Source organism: Sus scrofa, chromosome 1 (assembly GCF_054392235.1).
Source record: "Sus scrofa isolate SSC_HxYL_T2T_F1_AM1 chromosome 1, Sscrofa_HxYL_maternal_Yorkshire_Landrace_v2.0, whole genome shotgun sequence".
Lineage (NCBI taxonomy): Eukaryota > Metazoa > Chordata > Mammalia > Artiodactyla > Suidae > Sus > Sus scrofa.
In genome coordinates, this window is record NC_139383.1 from 284,053,585 (window position 1) to 284,074,072 (window position 20,488).

At 51.8% G+C, this 20,488-nt stretch overlaps 1 long non-coding RNA gene across 3 annotated transcripts in view; it reads right to left on the reverse strand.

Moving 5' to 3' along the window:
- Positions 1–3,750: 3,750 nt before the first annotated feature.
- LOC102163670 (uncharacterized) overlaps positions 3,751–20,488 on the reverse strand; it is a 43,473-nt gene continuing 26,735 nt past the window's right edge. For all 3 annotated transcript variants that reach the window (XR_014829265.1, XR_014829267.1, XR_014829266.1), the window contains one exon: positions 3,751–6,002. This is a non-coding gene — a long non-coding RNA (uncharacterized LOC102163670). The remainder of the gene's footprint in view (positions 6,003–20,488) is intronic.

Consider the following 20,488-nt stretch of genomic DNA (forward strand, 5'->3'; position numbering starts at 1 on the left):
GCCGACACCCTCCTGTGGCTCCTTAAGGAGCGAAGCTGGTCCCTGGCCACCTCCAGGGCTTCACCCCAATCCATCCGGACTCCCCTCCACCCCCCCACCTCCGGTATATGGTCTCCCAGCCAAACTGACCCCTTTGCAGTTCCTCAAAAGCTCTGCCACCCGCAAGCTGGGCCACCTGGGCCAAGTCTGAGCCACTTCCCACTGTCAGAGGGGACTGTGAACCCCACCTTCTCATAGGCTGCTGCAATAAGGATGCAGGGAGGGTTCAGAGCAAACTGTAAAGTGCGGTGGCCCCATTATATGATGACAAAAGAGAGCCGACAAACCCAGGCTGCCCAGAGATCCTGGGCGTCTAGCCACTTGGGCCGTTGTCTGTCACTGGCCTGGCATCCCCGGCTTTGCTTCCTCCTTGGCCCTGCCCCCATGGTCCTCAGTGCCCCCCAGGGGAGGGGCATCCGCCCTCAGATTTACTAGGGCATGTTAAGAACCTGGTTTGAGGCCATCTCCGAGGTCATGAGGTCACGGCAGTCTTCTATCCATCTATTTGTCCCTCCCTTGGCTGGAGCCCTTTGACCCCGCCAGCCCCCAGAGCCGTATCAAGCTTCAGCAGCCTCCCCCAGCCTTGCTGCTCCCAAGCGGGGGCCCCGAGGAGCCAAAACACAGGGCCAGGCTTTAAAACACCACCCCCGGGGCAACTTACCAGCTGGGCTGCCCAACCCCTGACCTGGGGAGGAGACGTAATGCATCTCCCTGGTTTAGTTGGATCAATGGTGCCGTGAAAAACAGCCCCAAGTGGCCCAGTTAGGATAGCCGAGGAGGACCCCCCTCCCCCGGGAACCCCACCGCGGCAGCCACCAGGCAGAGGTCTGCGAGCACACGCAGGCGCAGGACGACACCAGGCTCGTCCACGGAAGTGTCTCAGGCGCATCCTGCAAAAGCTGGGAGTTCCCGAGTCCAGCTACCTACGTTTCCAATGGGGGCTCCTCAAGGTCACAAAGCAAGTTCAAGGAGGTCTCTGTATTTTCCTGCTCAGCCCTTCTGCCTTCTCCTGGGGGAAAGGTGACAGTCACGGTATCCAGGGTGTCACTTGAAAGGCACCTTGAAAGGCCAAGCTTGTCTCTCCCACAGCCTTCAAGTAGGAACGAACGTGCCACCAGGACCGAGCTCCCTGCCCTTGACTCCATGGGTAGAAGCCAGACCTCAGGACAGTCTTCCTGAGGCAGCCGAGGGCAGAGGGCAGAGGCACCGAGTTACTCCGTGCTCAGACCCCCTCGCTCCCCAGGGACAACACCAGCTTTTATTTAAGGAGAAGGTTTACCAAAAGCTGGAGGGCCTGAGTCCAAATTTTCTTCTGTCCTCGTGTGACCTGTCACCCCCCATACCCGCCCCCAGCAGGACCAGTAGGAAAGGGGGATGATTCTTCAATCTTCTACACCACGTAAGATCCCTGGGCCAAAAGGGTCACCTGGGGGAGTTCCCGCTGTGGCTCAGTGGTTAATGAATCCGACTAGGAACCACGAGGTTGCAGGTTCGATCCCTGCCCTTGCTCAGTGGGTGAAGGATCCGGCATTGCCGTGAGCTGTGGTGTAGGTCGCAGATGTGGCTCGGATCCCATGTTGCTGTGGCTGTGGTGTAGGCTGGCAGCCACAGCTCCGATTAGACCCCTAGCCTGGGCACCTCCATGTGCCGCGCATGCGGCCCTAGAAACACACACACATACACACACACAAAAGGGTCACCTTGGAACTTCCTAGAAAAGACAGAATCGGGGGCCCATTTCCCTCAGGCCTACCCATCAGAACCTGCCCTTCAGCAAGGTCCTCAGCCAATGGTCACATTCTCGCATGGGTGTGAGAGGGGCTGGTCTCATAAAGTTAAATAAGAAGTGGGGGGTTGGAGGCGGCATATGTACAGGATAAGCTCTTTACCTTAAAGCAAGAGCCTGGAGATGGACAAAGAAGGAAGGCAGGGTTACTCTGCCCATGTCCAAAGTGTGAGCCGTCACTTTAGAACAGCGTACGGTAACTCATTAAAGAACAACAAAATATATAAGTTCCGGTGTGGCACAGCAGGTTGGGGATCTGGCATTGCTACTGCTGAGGCACAAGTCGAAACGGTGGCGTGGGGAGTTCCCGCTGTGGTTCAGTGCATTAAGAACATGACTCTTATCCACGAGGAGGCAGGTTCCTTCCCTGGCCTCTCTTAGTAGGTTAAGTATCTTAGTAGATTGGTACAGCTGTGGCGGAGGTTGCAGATGTGGCTCAGAGCTGGTGTTGCTGTGACTGTGTCATAGGCTGGCAGCTGTGGCTCCAATTAGACCCCTAGCCCCCAGACTTCCATATGCCATGCATGTGGCTCCCCCCAAAAATAGAAGAGAGAGAAACTATGGCATGGGATTGATCCCTGGCCAGGAACTTACACAGTGTGGCGAAGAAAGAAAGAAAGAAGAAAAGAGAAACAAGATAAGAGTTTCCTGGTGGCTCAGCAGGTTGAGGCTCCAACGTTGATTGTCACTGCTGCAGCTAGGGTCACTGACGTGGTGCAGGTTCGATCCCTGGCCCAGGAACTTCTGCTTGCTGCAGGCATGGCCAAAACATAATAGTAATAAAGAAAAACAAAGGAGTTCCGGTCATGGCACAGCAGAAATGAATCTGACTAGTATCCATGAGGCTGCAGGTTCCATCCCTGGCCTCACTCAGTGGGTTAAGGCATTGCCGTGAGCTCACGCAACTGCCGTGAGCAGATGCGGCTTGGATCTGGCATTGCTGCTACCCCAAGCCTGGGAACTTCCATATGCCACGGGGGTGACCCTAAAGATGAAAGAAAGACAGACAGAAAGAAAGAAAGACAAAGAAAAACAAAATAGATCCCACCTGAAAGAAGCAGAGAGAGGTGGGGTGGCTGAAGTGAGAGGGCCCAGATGGGTGGTGGGTTGGGCAGGAACCCATTCACTCAGGATCTCAGGCCACTGGAGGATTTTATTATTTTATTTTATTTTATTCTTTTGCTTTTTAGGGCCACACCTGTGGCATATGGAGTTTCCCAGGCTAGGGGTCACATCGGAGCTACAGCTGCCAGCCTACACCACAGCCACAACAATGCAGGATCCTAGCCGCCTCTGCGACCTATACCACAGCTCATGGCCACTTACACGGTGCCAGATCCTTAACCCACTGAGCAAGGCCAGGGATCGAACCGCAACCTCATGGTTCCCAGTCAGATTCGTTTCCACTGTGCCACAACAAGAACCTCCACTGGAGGATTTTAGATGGGGTGACACGATTCGATTGAAATTTTTGGAAAGATGGTCACATGAGAAAAGCAGCCACCTCTGCTCTCTAAATGCTGCCCAAGTAAGTGAGATGTTATGCAAACGATGATGCTAGAGGATGAGGCAACGGATGTCTGACGCTGGGTGGGAGGCCTTGGTGGTCCTGAGTGCCCGGATGAACGAGAAGAGGTGGTGGGGGAGGGAGGCTGGGGTAGAAAACTAGGGCTGGCCATCCATCGTGCTTGCCGTTGGAATTTTTTCAAATTTAGGGGTAAGTTACATACGGTAAATGACACCAATCCTAAGCCTACTTGATGGATTTTTACTACTTAATATACCCATATAACGACCACCTAAATCCAGATAGAGAACATTTCCAGCATCCCAGAAGCCCCCTGATGCCCCCTCCCAGTCGCTCTCCTTCCAGTGGTGTATTAGATACCTATGAGTGCATGACAAATGACCACACACGTAGCAGCTTGAAACAACATCCATTTATGATCTCACAGTTTCCATGGCTCAGGAGTTTGGGCACAGCTTAATGGTCCTTGGCTCAGGGTCTCCCAGCACTGCAGTCAAGGTGTCAGCTCTGTTCCTTTCTGGAGCCCAGATCTGTCCTCTAAGGCCTCATGGTTGTTGGCAGAATTCAGTTCCTTGTAGCCAGAGGACCGAGGTCTCTGCTTGCGGGCTGTCAGCATCACACCACAGACGCTTGCTTCCTCAGGCCGGCAGAAGAATCTCTCTTTATAAGGCTTGCATCTGATTAAGTCTGGCCCACCCTTTGCATGAATGCAAAATCCAATTGATTTAGGTCCTTAATGACATGCATAAAACCCCTTCGCCTTTTTCACAGTCAATTGCTAAAAGCCGATCACTGGTCCTACCCACAGTCAAGGGGTGAGGACTATGCAGAGTGTGATACCAGGAATTATGGGGGTCATCCCAGGGTCTGCCTGCCATAAATGGTGATGACTTCTCTAACCTATCATCATCAATTAGAACTTTACATGAATGGACTCAGTGTCTCTTTGTGCCCAGCTCCTTTGACTCAACACTGTGTCTGTGTTGCCGGAATAGTAATTTGTTTCTTTTCACTGTTACATAGTATTTCATTACAGGAATGTACCATGATTTAGTCATCCATTCTCTGTTGATGGCTGGCTGAGTTTTTCCCAGTTTCTGGTTATTCAAATAGAGCTGCTAGCATGGGGGAATTCTGGATTGGATTCTAGAACAGTAAATGGACATTAATGGGAAAAACTGGTAAAATCAGATCTAATCCTGCAGTTTAATAATATTGGGTGAGAGTCAAGTTGCTAGTTTGGACGAATGTGCCATGGTTACATAAAAGATGTAAACTGGAAGCTGGGTGAAGGGTATGGAGGAGATTTTTGTACTATCTTTGCAACTTTTCCATAAAGCTAAAATTATTCCCAAATAAAACGTTTATTTAAGAAGCAAATGAATAATACTGCTAGCAACCACCTGCTACTGGCCATCGTGGAATAACGGGTCCGTTTAGAGTTTAAGTCCTGTCAAGTTAGAGGGGTTTGAGAAGCACCTTGAGCTCTCTATAGATCTGCTCTAACAAGGCACAAAACCGAGCATGCATTAAGTCCAAAGTGATCAGCCAGCAATGAAACTACCTGCTCCAAGAGGAACCAATAGTCTTTCTAAGAAGACAATGGAATCCAGAGTCTCTACAATGCATCCTTACAATGTCCAGTATATAATCAAAAATTCCTGGGGACACAGGCGTGAAGCTCCTTAGAACTTTCTCATATATTACTTTCAAAGGCACTCACCTGTTTTTGTTTAGGATGGAACTTCTGGGTCTCACTGTTTTGCTAAAATTATTCACTCAGCTGCCTGAGAGGTTAAGAGGAAGGAGCCCCAAACTCAGTCTGTTCCCTAATCTTCAGATTATTGGAGCGCAGCTTGCGTGGGAGAGCAATACCCGACTCTGTGCTCCCTGGCCTGCGGGTTTTTACCAGCAGAATGCTGGGCAGGGTCCTTGAGGGTCTCCGTCCCCTGACGTCCCTTGTCACTCCCACAGTGTGGGCTGGAGCAGGTGCCCTCAGATGAAGCTTAACTTTTTGTTCTAAATCTCTTCTGTGACACCAGAGTCAAGCCAGGGAGAAGGAAAATAAATTCATACCTCAGTCACTTGGAGAAACCATCCTTAGAAAAATAAACCTGTGTTCCCTGACCTGCAAGCTCAATGAGTGTCCAACCCCCTTTAACTCTGCTGCCACCTGACTTCCTAATCTCACTTACACTGGATGGTATCATCAAGCCCATCACAGCCAGACTCATCTCAGAAGCCAGGGTGGCAGACAATCATGGGAGAGAGTCCAGCTGGGGCACGAGGCACTGCACGTGGGAGGCACTGATGTGTTCCAGCTGTTGGGCTAGCCCTAGGGGGAACCAGAAGGGACAGAAAGAGATAAGATCTGGCCCTGACCCTAAACTAGAAGACAACTGGGGCAGAGCAAGCGGTATAAACATGTGCTGAATGAATGAATAGGGCTGGAGAAACCATCCCTTTTCCTGCTTTGACTGCCAGGATAGACAAGGAGGGAAAAGAAGCTAGTGGGAGGTCAGTGTCCCATCTAGCCTCAGTCACCCTATGAACTTCCACTCCACTAGGTGTGGTGGATGCTGTGATGAGCAAACCAAGTTTCTGTGCCTGTGGGGCACATATTCAGGGAACAAGGAGCAGATCACAGACCTGGAAACAAATAGCACAAAAAGTTAGATGATGGGAGCTCCCATAGTGGTGCAGTGGAAACGAGTCTGACTAGGAACCATGAATTTCGGGTTCGATCCCTGGCCTTGCTCAGTGGGTTAAGGATCCAGCATTGCTGTGAACTGTGGTGTGGGTCATGGGCATGGCTCAGACCTGGCATTGCTGTGGCTCTGGTGTAGGCTGGCAGCTGCAGCTCCAATTGGACCCTTAGCCTGGGAACCTCTGTGGGCCACGGGTGTGGCTCTAAAAAAAAAAAGAAGAAGAAGAACTTAGATGATGGAAACCCCTTGGGGCTCAATGGGTTAAGGATCTGGCATTGTCCCTGAAGCAACTCAGATAACTGCTGTGGTGTGGGTTCAATCCCTGGCCTGGGAACTTCCACATGCCATGGACTCAGCAAAAAAAAAAAAAAAAAAAAAAAAAAGTCAGATAATGCAGAGGGCTAGTAAGAAACATGAAGCATACTACCCAAGGTGGTCTACAGATTCAATGCAATCCCTATCCAATTACCAATGGCATTTTTCACAGAACTAAAATAAAATAGTTTAAAGTTGGTTTGGAAGCACAAAAGACCCAGAATAGCCAAAGACATCCTGAAAAAGAAAAATGGAGCTGGAGACATCAGGCTCCCTGACTTCAGACTATACTACAAAGCTACAGTAATCAAAACAATACAGTACTGGCACAAAGACAGAAATACAGATCAGTGGAACAGGATAGAAAGCCCAGAATTAAACCCACACGCCTGTGGACAACTAATCTCTGATAAAGGAGGCAAGAATATGCAATGAAGAAAAGACAACCCCTTCAATAAATGCTACTGGGAAAACTGGACAGCTACCTGGAAAAGAGTGAAATTAGAACACTTCCTAACACCATACACAGAAATAAACTCAAAATTGATTAAAGACCTAAATATAACACTGGATGCTATAAAACTCTTAAAGGAAAACATAGGCCGAACACTCTCTGACATAAACCACAGCAATATCTTCTCGGATCCACCTCCTAGAGTAAAGACTATAAAAACAAATGTAAACAAATGGGACCTAATTAAACTTTAAAGTTTTTGCACAGCAAAGGAAACTCTAAACAAAATGAAAAGACAGTCCACAGAATGGGAGAGAATATTTGCCAATGAAATGAATGACAATGGATTAATCTCCAAAATTTATAAACACCTCTTGCAGCTCAATACCCAACAAACAAACAAACAAACAAAAAACCAAACGACCCCATCAAAAAATGGGCAAATAATCTATACAATTATCCAAAGACATACAGATGGCCAAAAAACACATGAAAAGATGTTCAACATCACTCATTATTGATAAATGTAAATCAAAACTACTACAATGTACCACCTTACACCAGCCAGAATGGCCATCATCAAAAAATCTACAAACAATAAATGCTGGAGAGGGTGTGGAGAAAAGGAAACCCTCTTACACTGTTGATGGGAATGTAAATTGGTGCAACTACTGTGGAAAACAGCATGGAGATTCCTCAGAAAACTAAAAATAGAATTACCAATTGCTCCAGCAATCCCACTTCTGAGCATCTATCTGGAGAAAACCATGACTCAAAAAGATACGTGTATTCCAATGTTCACTGCAGCACTGCATACAATAACCAAGATATGGAAACAACCTAAATGTCCATTGACAGAGGAGTGGATCAAGATGTGGTCCATATACACAATGGACTATTGCTCAGCCTAAAAAGAAATGAAATAATGGCATTTGCAGCAACATGGATGGACCTGGAAATTATCAAGTGAAGTTAGTCAGACAGTAAGACGCAAATATCATAGGCTAACATTTATAGGTGGAATCTTAAAAAAAAAAAAAAAAGGATAAAATGAACTTATTTGCAGACTCACAGACTTTGAAAAACTTATGGTTACCCAAGGAGACAGGTTGGGGGAGGGCTGGGGGTTTGGGATGGAAATGTTCTAAAATTAGGTTGTGATGATGGTTACACAACCATCAATGTAATAAAATTCACTGACTTAAAAACTATCAAAAAATAAAGTAAAAATGTTTTTTAAAAAGAAACATAAAGCAGAGCAAAGACAGAGAGAGTGCTGACGGGGGGCTTTTTTTTTTTTTTCGTGGGGACTTTATTATAATCACCTCCTTGGCAGTGAATGCTGAAATTGCCCTCCCATCCTAGAGCCACAGCATTACTTAGAAATTGCAGGAGTTCCTGTCGTGGCTCAGTGGTTAACGAATCCGACTAGGAACTGTGAGGTTGCAGGTTCGATTCCTGCCCTTGCTCAGTGGGTTAAGGATCTGGCGTTGCCGTGAGCTGTGGTGTAGGTTGCAGACACGGCTCGGATCCCGCGTGGCTGTGGCTCTGGCATAGGCCAGCAGCTACGGTTCCGATTCGACCCCTAGCCTGGGAATCTCCATATGCCACAGAAGCGGCCCTGGAAAAGGCAAAAAGACAAAAAAAAAAAAAAAAAGAAAAGAAATTGCAAATTGCATTTAAACCATGGACCTGCTTCCATGTTAGAGCCCCAAAGAATGAAAATACCTGCTCATAGGCTGGAGGCTATATTTCAGGGATCTATACCTCCTATGAGTTCTACCCAGGAGAGTACCATCTGCTGTATTTGCATACGCAGGTGAATTTTTAACTGTGGTGATTACGTACAAAATGAAATTTCCCATCTTAGCATTTTTAAGTGTACGGTTCAGTGGCATTAAACATGTTCCCCCTGTCCTGCAACCATCACCCCCATCCATCTCCAGAACTGCCTTCTTTTGTTTAACTGAAACACTAAGCCCATTAAAGAATAACTCCCCATTTCTCTCTCCCCTTAGACTGGGAAGGGGTTATTTTAAAGAAAGTGGTTAGGAAAGCCTTTCTGAAGTGGTGACATTTGGGGAGCAACTTGAGCTAGCCCTCCAGATGGGGGAGAGGGATGGTCAACAGAGCAGGTGCAAAAGCCCTGAGGCGACAGTGGGATCATGGGCTCAAGGAGCAGCAAGGAAACTGCCCGTGGGAAGGGGGTGGGTAGAGGACAGAAGGGGAGAGAGAATAGGAAGGAAGGCATGGAGGGGAGGGGAGAGAGATGGAGGGCAGATCATCCAGCATCTTGCAGATAGAGAAGAGGACTCTGGCTTTTGCTCTGAGAAGAAAGGCAACCAGAGGCTTTTAGGCAGAGAGGTGCCATGGTCACTCACTGCTCCCCAGATCCCACTCCCGATGGCATGGTCTTTACTGGCTGCTGAGCCTGAGTCGGGCGCTCAGTCTGGAAACCATTATGAAGCCACGGCCAGGTCTAGAAGATCTGTGATAGGGGCCTGGGCCAGGCATTAGGGTGGAAGTGGCAGCCAGTGTTGGAGTCAGGACTGATGCTGAAGGTGGAGCCAACAGGATTAGCTGATGGACAGGATGTGGGAGGAAGGGAGGAGCCAAGGAGGCCCCAAGGTTCTGAGCCTGTTGAGCTCTGAGATTCCTGACTTCCTTCAGCAAGAATGTGTTACTATTGTAAGGAGAAAGAAAAAAAGGTTATCTTGTCCTCCAGGGAGGAAAAAGCATCCTTCCTGGGGAAAGCGATCCTGAGGGGATTGCATTGCAGGAGGCGGCATTTTTCCCCAGGTGCCCCTGGAAGATCTTGTCCATTCCACGCCCTTCCTGTCCTCCAGCCTCTGACCAGGACCCGCAGGGATGGATGGAAGAGGAGAAGGCCCAGAACAGAGGCCTGGGGGGTGGGTGAGGAGGAGGGGCAGCAAGAAGGTTTGGATGAGGTGAATGAAATTCTTGCTTTGGGTATAAAGGGCATCTTTCTCCTCCATCAACTAGATTCCCAGCCCAGACGGGGCTCCCTCCACAGCCAGATCCTCCTGGGCAAGGACTGTCCTTGGCGGATCCCTTCATCCTCTCCTCTGTCACAGCCAGTGTTTACCACCCAGACTTGGAGAACTGGGACCCCTCCGGGTGTCACCCCTATGCCCAGACTCGCAGGGGTTCACTGGCCCTCATGCGTCCCCTCCCACCCCTCAGGGCTCTGTCCATCCTTGGAGCCTTCTCACTAGTCCTCTACTGCCTAGATGTCTCCTTTCCTTCCCTCTGTGCCCACCAGAGGCTCTCAGTGTCCCCCATGCCCCTCCTCCTGCCACTCCACAGGGTCTCTTCATCCAGGCTGTCTTTCTGAACTTCCACCAAAGGGCAGCTTCTCCAAGGAGCACACATCATGATGATAATGGGATTTTTAATTATCATATGTCCCTCTGCTAGCCTGTGAGCTTCTTGTTCACTCAGTATTCCCAGCTCCTAGCAGAATGCCTAGCCCATAATCAGGGCTCAAAAAAAAATTACTTATTGGGAGTTCCTGTTGTGGCTCAGTGGGTTAAGAACCTGACTAATATTCATGAGGATTCAGGTTCAATCCCTGGCCTTGCTCAGTGGGTTAGGTATCGGGGTGTTGCCATGAGCTGCCCCCAAAGTCACACATGTGGCTTGGATCTGGTGTTACTGTGGCTGTGACATAGGCTGGCAGCTTCAGCTCTGATTCCACCCCTGGTCTGGGAACTTCCATGTATGACGTGTGCAGCCCTAAAAAGAAAAACAAACCTATTAAATGATATATGACTCAGATATAGATGAGTGAATCTGAAAAGCACCACACAGGAACTAGCATGCAAAATGGGCTTTGAAAGTGGATAAAATGTCAATAAGCAAAGATGGAAAGATGGGGGCTTCCAGGGAGAGAACTCACCATGAAAAATGCACGGTGGTAGTGTACGTCAACTTCAGTACTCAAAGCCATACGCACAGCAAAATAAAATGCTTAACCTTTATCCAAAAAAATACTTATTAAATGAATGACTGTCCATTTGGATGGATTGATGGATGGAAGGAAGGTTGGATGGATGGATGGATGGATGGATCAACAGGTGGATGGATGGATGGATGGATGGTTGGACAGGTGGATGGATGGATGGTTGGACAGGTGGATGGATGGATGAACAGGTAGATGGACGGATGGATGGATGGATAGATGAACAGGTGGATGGTGGATGGATGGATGGTTGGACAATGGGTTAAATCAGAAATCCTCATTTAAAGGAAGAAGAAACAAGACCTAGAGAAAAGGGGGTTAATAACGATGGCTGCATTGAATTGAGGTTAAAGAAAGCTGCTTCAACAGCAGACCATACCCCACTGTCTACCCTTGGGTCACCATGGCCCATCTTCAACACTCCTTCATGCTCCAAGGATCCCTGCCCCCCACTCTATCATCGCCTCCACAAGTACCTACTTCCTTGCTCACTTCTTACCAAACCAAGAGCAGAAGACATGGGGCATGAGGATGGCCAAGAGATGGGTCCTTTGTTCAAGCCTCGCTGGGGCGGAGGGAGGGGAGGGGTCCCTCCTCCCCCACTCCCTCTGCCATCTCTAGGTGACTTTTGTCCTTGGATTGTCTGCATGATCAAAAGAGGTTTCATTCTTTGGCAACTGGGCAGCCATTAGGAAGAGGCGGACGCTTTACCCTCTCATCGCACAATGCTTGGCTAATTCAGTTATTCTGTTTTCACCTGAAGACTGTCTTTGCAGCCTGAGCCTCGCCTTCGGAGCGGGGCGGGCCCCATCTGTCGGACAGTTCGCTCCAGTGTCTCCGGCCATTATGCCTCCACTCGGAGGACTGGTGCGTGTGCAAGCGATCGAGCGTGTCTGCCTGTCTGCACTCTCTCCCTCTTGTCTCTTTATCATCATCCTCCCAGGGCTAAAGAGAACTTGCTTCAAAGAGTGAGGTCAGATGTGTGCAAAACAGACCGATAAAACCTAATGCACTCGCTCCCCTTTGTCTGCCTGGCTCTCCTATGGAACCTTTCCCCACTCAGAAAGCCACTTAAAACACATCAGCAGGAACTCCACAAAACAGCCACTTGTTGGCTAATTGTGCTAAGCAGCTGCTGGCAGGGCTGGAGGAGGGGCGGGGAGGGGAACCTTCTGCAAGAAGCCCCTTTGCTTCCAGCCCAGCTCCTCGGGAAGGGTCCTAGCCAGCATCACCTCCCTTCCCTGTCTCTGTACCCAGAGGCTCCCACTGGGAGAGAAGAGGCAGGGCTCACTCGGTTGGGGGTGGAGCCTGAGAAGAACGCAATCCTGGGCCGGGGGGCAGGATTCTCTTCTAGCTCCCCACCAACTTGCAACAGGACCCTGGGGGCAGTGGGGGGGGGGGGAGGTGACTCAGTTTCCACACACCCCTGGGGCATTTTGGACTGTCTTTGAGCTCCCAAAAGCTGCCTGGTGTAGTGCTCCAGAGCCTGGGATAGAGCAGGTTCAAATCCTGACTCTGCTCCAGACTGGCCATGTGACCTGGAGCCCCAGCCTCCACGAGCATTACTCTCCTGGTGGGAAAAACAGGATCATTGCAATGCCGGCCCTTAGGGATGCTTCGAGAATTTATGGAAGCGGTGCCTGTGTGGACCCTGGAGCCAGGAGGCCCAGCCCTCCTCTGCCCTCAGAGAATCACCATCTAAAGGCTAAAATATGGGCTGCTTGGGCCCATCACAGGGCACCCTGACCCAGTCTCAGGAATCAGGCAGGTTGAGACCAGAGCTGAGCCAGCATACGGTGTGGGCAGAGACGAGGCGGGGCTAGATCTCAGCTGGGAGAACAGTATGTGCAAAGGCCCTGAGGCAGTGCTGAACTGGAGAACCCGAAAGGAGCCCAGAGGGAAAGGCTGGGGAGTGGGAAGAGCCAAGCCAGAGGACCCTGCAGGACACAGTAATAAGATTGGCCTTACCATGAGGGCAGTAGGGAGCCATGGAAGGGATGGGAGGCGGAAAGGTGTTCTCACTACATTTTTCTTTGTCAAAGACCCCTCCTGGCTTCCAGGGGGAGAAAGAGTTGAGAGGAGGAGTTCCAGAGAAGAGGCAGGATGCTCTCCCTCGGCTGCTCCGACTTCCCAAGCAGGTGCTGGCTGGGTAGTAGAAGTGAGAGGTCCTCCCTGTTGCGGGAGGGGAAGGAGCTAGCCTTCCCTCCGCTCTCAGGACCCCCAGCTTGCTGGCCCCACTGGCTGGTGTGCCCAGTCTGGAGAGGCAGGAGTTAAGCACCAGAGCCTTGCAGACATCAGAGGATTACACGTTTGCCACTGACCTGTCCCTTCTGTTAGACAGGCACGACGCACCCTGCTATCTCTGGGCTCAACTGTCACCGCCGTGCAGTGTATCAGGACTCCATTAGGAGGCCCAGGCGCGGGCTCACCGCTGTCAGACCGGCAGCCCGGAGAACAGCGCAGCCTTACCCCTCTGCGCCTGCGCGTGAGCCCGCCCTGCCCGCTGGTCCTTGCGGTAGCCTCCACCTGCCACAACCCCAGAGGTGGGAGAGTCGTGGGTGCACCTGCAGCGTGGGCTCGGGTCTGAGCAGCTCAGGTTTGAAGCCGCCTCTGCCGCTTCCTGCGGCAGACCTGATGCTCGCCTCTCGCAGCCTCCATTTGTTCCCTCACCTGCTGAGCGAAGATGACGGCAGGAAATGCCCAGCAAGCCAGTGTTTTTTTTTTTGTTTGTTTGTTTTTGTTTTTTTTTTCCTTCAAATCCCTTACTTCTTCGCCCCACATTTCCACACTGCAAGGGGCTGGTTATTATTATCCATTCCGGCGCCCCCCCCCCCTCCCCGCCCCACTGCCCCTGCCGCCTGGTCTTCCGCCTCTGCCAGTTTCCCATTTGGCCTTGTCTTTGGAAGCTCAAAGTCAAAGTGAACCATTGGTCAAAATAACTCACTCTTCCCAGGTTCCTGGTATAATTACCACCCCCTTCGTCGCTGCTTCTGATGCCTCTTCTATTTTTGATTTGAAAACTTTAACTGTCCTTGGAGCGTGTGATTTCAGGGGGGAAAAAATCTTGCAAATGGAAATAACTTAATTGCTTTTCCTGACTTCCAAAGTAACACAGGCTCATTGAAAAACATCCAAGACAATACAGAAAGATGGCGGGAAGAGAAAAACCATGAGGTGATTTCGAAGCATTGGGAGCAGAGTTGGAATAACACTGGGGTGCCCCCCCCACCGACTCCCCAGCCCTGCCTAGATTCCCCGGATCCAGCTACCCCCAGTCCTCACCCATCCACATCCTGGCCACCCCCTAAACTTCCCCCAAATGCTCCCTAGACTGGGTGCTTTTTCCTTCCACTGAACTCAACATTTCCTTCCTTTTTTTCTTTTCAGGGCAGCACCTACAGCACATGGGGCTAAGAGTTGAACTGGAGCTGCAGCTGCCAGCCGACACCACAGCCACAGCAGATCTGAGCTGCCTCTGCCACTTGCGCTGCAGCTTGGATCCTTAACCCACTGAGCGAGGTCTGGGATCAAACCCTTGTCCTCGTGGATACCTGTCAGGTCTTAACCCACTGAGCCACAACAGAAACTCTGAACTCAACATTTTCATTTGAAACATTTATCAAGCATCTTTTTGGGGCCAAGACTCATGATCCAGCCAGATGGATTCAGCCCACTTCTGCCTGCGTTTCACTAGCATTGAATTATTTCATCGTCCCGCCTCTAGACTTCTGCTCCCCAGCCTGGACTGTCAATGCCTTGAGGGCAGATCCACGGCTTCTGTCTCACAGTGGCCCCATCCCCAGTGTCTATCGTTCCAGAGCAGGCTTCCCTGGGTGCCTGCAGGAAGGGCGGCTGCCGTGGGACAGACATGTGTAGACCAGGCCAAGCCCTTTGCCCATGCTAGCTCGTCTGATCCTCGGCTGCGGGAAGTGGGTGTTGTCCTTACTCCCACTTTGCCGATGAGGAAACCGAGTTCAGGCAGTCGGGGGAGCTTGCCCAAGGAACCGCAACAGCTAAGCAGTGTGTCAGCATTTAAACTCTAGTCTCTGAGGCCAAGGCCTCAGCTCTGAGCTCCTATTTAGAGGGCTGCCTCCTTACACAACTCAGTAATCATCCAGGCAGGTGATAAATGCTCTTGGCAAGGCATGTGCAGGACCAGAGGACAGGGCCATCATCCCCAGGGAAGGCTTCCTGGAGGAGGTGACACTTGACAGGGTTTTTTAATTTTTATGGCCGCATCCACAGCCTATTTGGAAGTTCCCAGGCCAGGGATTGGATCCGAGTCACAGCTGCACCCTATGCTGCAACTGTGGCAATGCCAGATCCTTTGAACCCACTGCTCCAGGCCGAAGATTGAGCCCTCACCTCTCTAGGGACCCAAGCTGGTGCAGTTAGGTTCTTAACCCACTGCACCGCAGCAGGAACTCTGCCGGATTGTGTTTTGAAGGATGCATAGAAGGGGGCCAGGTGAAAAGCAGGTGGAAAGAAGTGGAAGAGGAGGGAGAGTCTGCAGGGCTGGCCAAAGATGTGAGTCAGTGGAGGCAGGAGGACTGCAGGCCATTCTGATTGGCAGAGGGTGCAGGTGGGGAAGGCTGGGAGGTAAGGCGAGGTGGGGTGGCCAGGGGTTGCACTGTGACCGCCTTATACACTCTGCTCAGGCATTTGAACTCGAGCTTAGGCCAATGGTTCAAAGAGTTCCCTGAAGTCTAGGGCTTCTTCCAGAGGCGCCCCAGGAACGGGGAAGAAGGGAAATCAAAGGGCAGAGGCCCTGGATGAGGTCCTGGACCCAGCCTCCACCGCCGTCTCAGAGAGGGGAGTTGTGTTTTCTTTGGTTGTTACGTTTAGATTTTCGGTGTTAAGATTCTGTTTGAAGGCTCTGCCGCAAACATGTTTGAAATCGCTTCTGCAGGCTGGGGAATGTTTTCAGCTGGGACTGACAAGACCAGATTTTTACAATTTGTTTGTTCTTCAAAATCCTTGGCTGAGCCACACCCTCCACTCTCTCTGCCCCGGGCTCTAGGGAGGTGTGGTCAGTAGTTCGGGTGTGGGTGATGCTGTGCTGTGCGCCTAGGCTCAGGATCCTTGAGTCTAGTCCTGGCTCTACCTGTAATGGGCACAAGTCTGCCCTCTCTGGGTCTCAAGATTCCGTGGCCCTCAACCTTGGACTTGACATGTGCCTGTGGCCCCAGATAGGATGTAACCTTTTCCCCTGTCATTTGTGTTCAGGGCAGATGTGCACCCTTTTTTTTTTTTTTTTCCTTTGGCCACACCTGCATCACGCAGAAGTTCCCAGGCCAGGGCTAGAACCCCATCACAACAGGAACAACATCAGATCCTTAACCACTAAGCCACCAGGGAACTCCTCTCTAAGGCAGAGCCCCTCCCCCCCGCCCCCAGATTGGAAAAGAACCATGATAAACCCAGCAGCCACCACCAGTCTCAAGCCCTGCACTTCCTCTGTGACAAGCACCCCCACCACACACACACAGTGTCTTCTAAATCTTCATCTTACAGGTGGAAGAACTGAGGCTTGACAGTGAGGTCAGCTGCCAAAGACACACAGCCACTAAACAGTGGAGGTGGGACTCGAACCTAAGGCCTGTGACTCCAGGGCCTGCATTCACGGCCGGCAGAAGACAGCCATGGTGGGCTGGCAGCAGCTGTGAGCTCCCCCCCCCCCCCCGCCCCGCCCCAGAAGCCCTCCAGGCCCTGGTGCTCCCAGGTGCCCTGTTGTGGGCACCTACCCCCTCAGGGAGGCCAGGCAGCACTTCCAAGGAAGAGGAAGGATGGAGACTGTGCTGGACAGAAGGGGAGAAGTGTGTTATTGTTGGGGTGTGGACCACTCTGAGCTGGGTCTGGCCCTGCCTGGTTCCCACCTTCTGAATACTGACCCCACTTGGGGGGGGGTGGCTGGAACCTGCAAGCTGAAACCCCCAAGCACCCCCAACTGGACCTCACCACCCTAGACCTGGTCCATCCTGTGCCCCCGCAGGAGGATCTGGTGTCTCCACATCTGGGGTTCCATGTGGAAGCAGCTCTGCTATCCCCCCTTCCCAGTTCTGTGCCCTGACTCTGGACTGACCCAACAGACGTCTGCCGGGGCCTCCCTGCCCTTGACTGTGGGCAGTCACTGCCGCGGTGGACACTGGACGCTGCCCAGGATGCCTGCACTGGGGGCAGCATGGGGGACTCTGCTCTGCCTCTGGGGGGGGGGGTCCACCTTCCCCTCACAGCAACCCCGCAAGGACCTCCAGTCCTATCCTCAGCTCCCACACCAGCGTTGATGGATTTTGTGGCCTTTCCTGCAGATGGTTGGGCTGGGGTGGGGGGTGGGTGTTCCCAGAGAGGCTAATGCTGCTCCCACACCTCTGGCCCTCACCCCTGGCCCCAGAGCCTCCCACATTTTCTCCCTCTGCTCTGCAGGGCACCTGTGATGTCTTGAGCCCCTGCTGGAACTCTCATCCGGCCCCAGCTCGAGAAGGCTGCTGCACACTTTGGGACAGCAGTTCCGGTAAGCCCAACCCCATTATTTTTACAACGCTGACACTGGCCTAAGCTGTGCAGGTTCCCCCTGCGGGGTACCGCAACGGGGGACTCTGCTTCCCCCAGGAGAAGCTGCTCTACCGCGTGGTCCTACCAAGTACAGGGTTGTGGGCGCATTTATAGAATATTGTCTCTGCACAGGGAGCCCATTGATCTCTCCCGAGTTGTTCACACCTTTCTTTTTTAAGAGAAAAACATTCTTCAAACGCTTTTTCTAGTGGAATGCTCATTTTGAGCCGTGTTCCCCGGATGTGTCGAGTTTAGGTCCAGGAAGTCTGTTAACAACTGGCATTTTCATTTATCATGAAAATATACCCTCTGTGTTTGCGCTGCAGCTCGCTTTAGCAGAATGGGTGAGCCGAAGAGGCCAGGAGAGTGACTTGGGCAATTTTTCATTGATTTGTTCATCTGGCAAATGCTGCTGCTCCTCTTGCGCGCCGGGCCCTGTGTTAGGTGCTATGTAACTTTGGGGAAAGGCAAAGAAAGGCCCTGGCCTTAGGAACTCACAGGCTGGGCTGGGGGATTAGCCAGTTAGTATAACAGCCTCAGGACGGTGGGGAATGCCTCCCAGCCTCTGGCAGAAGATCCTCCCGAAGGAGGTTAGGTCTGGCTGAGGTCCAGTAGAGAAGGAATGTTATCCATGCCAAGAGGAGGGGAAGGGTGTTCTGGGCGGAGGGAACAGCATGTGCAAAGTATAGGGGGTACATGAGACCTAGACCTATCTGGGGAACTGAAGAACCGGTGTGGCTGGAGGGAGCCAGCCAGCCACGGGTAAGGGGCCCAAGGAAGACAGGGGAGAGTTGAGGGAGATGATGAAGGCAGGGGGTCAGGTTTTGCTGGATCCTTGGGCTGAGTTCAGGAAGGAGTGGCCCAGTCTGATGAGTGAGTAGTGGAAGAAATTTCAGGATCTGGCTTCAGAAGGACTTTGAACTTGAGTTCAAATCTCAGTTCTGTTAACCAAGTGACCTCGGGCAAATTGCTCAAGCTCTGAGCCTCAGTTTCTCCAGCTGTAAAATGGGGACAATCATAGGTTCTACTGCCAAGAGATACAGGGGTGGGGAGGTGGGGCAGAGAGTCAGCAAGACCCTGGGTGAAGCCATCAGCCCAGCACCCGAGTGAGGTGGATGCTCCATGGACTGTATTGGCCGGGGGCAGGATTTTCATTGGATTTGCTCCCTTCTGTATCTTCACACCTGGAAAATACTAGACACACAGTAAATGTGGGTCAAGTGAATGGAGAAGGGGGTTAGTGGATTGGAGAAGTGAGCAGGGATCAACCAGGGATCTCTCTTGATTATGCAAGGCAATGGGATAAGAAAATAAGAAACAAAGCTAATTCAATCATCCTAATGCTATATACGCCAGCACAAGAGGTTAAGGGACTTTTACGTAACACTAGCATTTTCCTGCCCCATGTACAGGCGGGGGCATAGAGGCTTAATCAATTGCCCAAGGCCACCCAGAGAGCCCTGAGGCTGGAATTTGCATCCAGGCCCATTGACCCTGAACCTCTGAAGTTCAACTATGATGCCATGTTGGAATTACCCACCGGCGGCTAAGCTACATGTGGACATAGGAGGGGACTGCTGGGTACACAAATCAGTGGTCCCAGAGAGGGCCTGGTCCCAGTGGCCTTTCGGTCCATCAGCAGTTATTTATCCAGCACCTGCTCGGTGCGCCACCCTGTAGGAGTAATAGGGAGCACGATCCAGTCTCATGGAGCTTACAGCTCATGGAGGTGACAGACATCAAACCAAGAGGGACGAGTGGGTGAAGAACCGTGTCTAACAGGGACGGGCAAGCTGATGGTCACTGGCAGGAATGGTGGTTGAACTACTGGGATACTTCTGTGTCCATTTTCCTCACCTGGCCCACCAACGAAAGGGTAAAGGCCCCCTGCAGCTGGGCTGCAGCCAGCACCCATTCTGATTGGCTGTTCAGGATTTTGCTGGGTAACGAGGGCTTTGAGCAGGGCCTGGCCTGAAGGTGGGGAGGAGTAACCTGGGAAGGTTCCTTGAGGAGATGTTTCAGAGATACCTGAGGCTGAGGGAGAGTTAGGTGGGTGAAGAGAGCAAGCCAGGTAGACTCCACTGCAGAGGTCCACAGAGTAACCTGGGAAGGTTCCTTGAGGAGATGTTTCAGAGATACCTGAGGCTGAGGGAGAGTTAGGTGGGTGAAGAGAGCAAGCCAGGTAGACTCCACTGCAGAGGTCCACAGCAAGACGGTGCTGGGAGAGGCGCGAGACACTCCGTGATGAAGCTGGAGGGGAGGGTGGGGCTGGACAGGCAGAGCCTTCTTGGGGGTGTGGGGAGATTTGCTTTTGATCCCAAAGCCAGGCCAATCCCAAGCTTTTATCCCAAAGCCAGGCTTATCTCAGGTCAATGCCAGAACAGGTTCTAGACAAAGGAGGGTCCTGGCTTCGTGGGAGGGATGGCGGGGGCAGGGAGGTGGGTGGGAGGGGAGGCTGAGGCCAGAGTGAGGCCGGTCCAGAGCAAGGCCAGGAAAGTGGGCTGTAGGGGGAGGCAGAGCCCTCCAGACAGGTGAGAGGTCAATTAAGAGGTTAATCCCCCACTTGCCCCGCCCATCAGGGTCCTGGGGCCTGATGCTCAGGGTCCTTGGACTCCCAGATCCCCCAAAGAGAGCTTTCTGGAGCTGGCAGCAGGTCCCAAGGCTCAGCTCTCTTGGCTGGCCGTGCAGGCAGGTGTGAGCACTGCAGCCTCCAGGCCTGGCTCCCCACAGCGCCAATTCCAAAAATGACAAACGAAGCCCCAATAAGAAGGTTGGAAAATGGGCACCTCTGTGCCTCCCTGTGTCTATTGCAGGGCTGGGAAAGAGCTGAGATGAAAGGCAAGCTGCGAGGCAGGGGTGCCCACCGGGCAGCTGAGAGGCCCAGGGAGCTGCTGCCACCAGGGCAGAGCAGGAGGCCGAGGATGGAAAGAAGCCACAGGGAGGGTAATGGAACAGATGGAAAGGGCAGACGTCAACGTGGACACACACAAAGACCAGTTGTGGTGTGGCCTGAGATTGTGTGTGCGTGCATGTATGTGTGTGTGTGTGTGTGAGGGAGAGAGAGAGATATGCAGGCTTGGAGGAGCAATTCAAAGGCCCCTTAGCCCATCTGAACCCCCCCTTC